Source organism: Silene latifolia, chromosome 7 (assembly GCF_048544455.1).
Source record: "Silene latifolia isolate original U9 population chromosome 7, ASM4854445v1, whole genome shotgun sequence".
NCBI classification, from domain to species: domain Eukaryota; kingdom Viridiplantae; phylum Streptophyta; class Magnoliopsida; order Caryophyllales; family Caryophyllaceae; genus Silene; species Silene latifolia.
Genome location: NC_133532.1, coordinates 57,980,835 through 57,984,378, shown reverse-complemented (window position 1 = coordinate 57,984,378; position 3,544 = coordinate 57,980,835).

Sequence of the window (3,544 nt, the reverse complement as noted above, 5' to 3'; positions counted from 1 at the left end):
GTAGGGACATGTTTTAGGCTTGAATCTACTACTTTATGATCCATTCCTGCAATTAAGACAAAATACACCAAAGTAGCATATTCGGGGCATTTCGTAGCAATAAACTACGATAATAACATAGAAATACGTGCATAAAAAGGCCTAAAAAGACTATATAAAATGCACGTATCAAATCTCCCCAAACCAAACCTTTACTCGTCCCCGAGTAAACTAAAATGCAACTAATGGAACGGAAAAGATAACTCAGAGCTAGCTACAAATGCCCACTTAAGCCAATTTAATACAAGCAAACTAACACTTAAAGCAAGACAGTCAAATGCAAACGAGTTATAAGATGTGTATAAATAAAGCTGAACCGTCGACCTTGCAAGACCTTTAAAAAAGGACTCTCACGGGTCACTCTTCTCTCATGAAGCAAAGGCAAGCATATATATGTAAGAGAGGAAGAAAAATAGTCGCTCACCTAGACTACGACCCACATAAACATGCATGCAACTAATATGATAGACAATTCAAGCTACCGTACATACATTCCAACCAACAAGGTCCTGTCACAGCCGAGGGCTTACAAAAAATATGGCTAAGTGAGGCAATGGGTAAGAAAAGGCAAAACAATTATGGGAATGTGGAGGTATAGGTGATCAAGCTAGTACCTAAACAGAACCATATATCAACATCCATTTCCAACTCAATTATGAAATAAACACATGCCCTTCATTTGGCATAAAACTCACCAAACCAAACTGAACTCACTCCTCAATAAATGTAAATAAAGCATAGGAGCAGAAACCGTCAACAAACTGCATTTTTTTTTTCCTTTTTCTTTCTTTCTATTTTTTCGGTTTCTTCTTTTCCACGTCTTTTCCTGTTTTTTTCATTTTTTCATTTCTTTTTTTTCATCATCACGTCTTATTTTTTCATCTTCCTCCTTTTCTTCATAAATTACCAACTCCGAATCAATAGATGCAAGCCAAACTCGATACAATAGACAATATACCGCAGAAACAATCTAAACTAGCTTGACAAGGCAGGCTAAATTTGGATGTAGCTAAGGGTCAACAGGCAAATTTGGCTAATGTGGAGTTTATGGGTAAAATGAAAGAAAGGGAATTTGTAAGCACCTCCCTGCATGTGACACCAACCACTAACCCGAATGTATGACGGCAAAAAGCAATTGAATTTCATATATGTGCAAATTGATGATACATGTTATGCAAGGAGTATACTACTCACAATCCTACATGGCTGGTCATAAATGACACCGATTTATAAGGCTCTAATCCTTAGAATATATAAGTAGGTTGCCAAAATTTCGAGTCAAGTCTATTCGTTCAGCTAAATTAAACATTAACTCGTAGACATGCAAAAGACAAAGCTAAAAGATAATAGTTTAATGCAAGGCTTAAGCAAAAAGACAAACGCAGTGCAATATCATCATTGAAATCTGCCGTTCCGACTCAACCTATATGCAAAAATAAACGTGAAATTTTTTCAATTTTTAACAATTTTTCAAATTTTTCAAATTTTTAGGGAATTTTTGAATTTTTATGAAAATAAACAACAATGCATGCTGAAATTAAACGTGATAACAAAAATGCAGTAAAAACAACATGCAGACACAGATATGGATGCATAACCTCCCCAAACCAAACCGTACAATGCCCCCATTGTACCAAAACATGGAAAGGAAATGCAAACTAAAGGAGAAAGAGAGTAAAAGCGGGAAAACTCACAAAATAGCGCGAATCAGGGGACCTCCCCAAACCGACCATGAAATGGGAGGTTGCTAAGGGCCCGGAAAACCGTCTCAGGAAGCTAATCCAAGTCAAAAACACTCGATGGCAGAAGAAAATCAGTCGATCGAGTGAAATGGGCATTCAAAACTGCTCGATCGAAAGGTAGCTAGGTCGATCGAGCAGTTTCTCATCTTGCAGGTGGTCGATCGAGTGGATGGTCCGCTTTCGATCGAAGGGAATGCCGGCAAAAGTGCTCGATCGAGTAGAGAAACTACTCGATCGAGTGATCTTCGACATGTAAGCGCAAAACGCAATGAAAAACAGCCCATGAGACTAACTAGACAAGCATCCGAGATAGTCTATGGTATAAAAACCATTTATTACAATGAAATAAAATAGAAAGCAAAATAAAAAACCGCCGGGTTGCCTCCGGGTAGCGCTAGCTTCGATCAGTCCCGGCTCGACCTTCTTTTCTTCGAGCTCTCTATAATTAGTCACAATCAAAACAGCTCAAAGCGCGCGACATTAAATCATAAATCTGCGCATGTGCTACACAACAAAGACATAAGTAGCACCAGAGTGGAATACGAAATAGGAAATAAAAATATGTAAACATTTAAGTCTAACAAATTTCCTATGTGCGCTCCTAAATTTATCCACAAAATATAGGAGCGTGGGAGCAATTGTCAATAAAGTAGGGCTCCATTTCAGATTAACAAATTTATAATGATAAAGACGGTGAAAATTCGTTAAATTGTATGACCTACTAGGAAGGGGCAAAGCATTAGAATGCAAAGCATAAGTCAAACGAGGCAATTTACTATTTAAACAAACAATAATTAAACTATCGTTCACTACCTCAGGTTGATCGCTCTCAATGGCGGAATCATAGATAAAAGGATTTATTACCTCATCCGCGCTAGGAGTAATTACCGACTCAGCTGCTTCTTTGTCACCCTCCTCAGTAGAATCCATCCCGTAAATCGCAGCTTCAAGTGTATCCGACTCGGCTGTGAATAAGGGAGGTTCACCGTAATCTTCATCATCGTCAAACTCGTCATCCAAAATGAACCCAAGTGACGAATTAAGGCTCCCCATGGCCAAATCAGTCGATCGAGCAAAATACTCACTCGATCGACCAACTTCCTCCCGCATCTCACTCGATCGAGTAACAGCATCACTCGATCGAGAACTATCCTCCTGCATGTCACTCGATCGAGAAGGGATATTACTCGATCGAGGACTGTCTTCTGGAAATTCACTCGATCGACCATTATAAGTCACTCGATCGAGTGATTTTTCCTGCATAGAGCTGAAATCTTCACGTGGAGCAGTGAAATATGAAAGGAACTCATCGTCCGAGTCATAGAAGTCATCCTCATCATTGGGCAACACGGTTTCCTCAGGGGAAGAACCGCTCTCAACAAGGTATACCTCTTCTTCTTGCATCTCAGCTGCTAACTGAGCAATGTCAGTTTCGAGCTTTTCAAGTCGCGAAGAAGTGCGTCTATCATGATCTTGCCTCTCTCGGTCACGATCTTGCAATTGAGATGCAAGTGTCTGCAAAAAGGATTTCAGCTCCGCAATCTCTTCTTCTTGTATATCAGGAGGATCTTGTTGCGGTGGCCATTGATAGGGTGGATGTGGCGGCACAACTACAAACTGCATTGTGCTCGGTGAGAACCACATCTCCGTGCGGATCACCTACTGTTCCATATGATGGGACATCGGTGATGGGTCAAAGGTACTCAAGCCTTCCCTTTGATTGTCTTTCACCTAGAACTGTCTAGGTAGTACCTGTAAGGCCT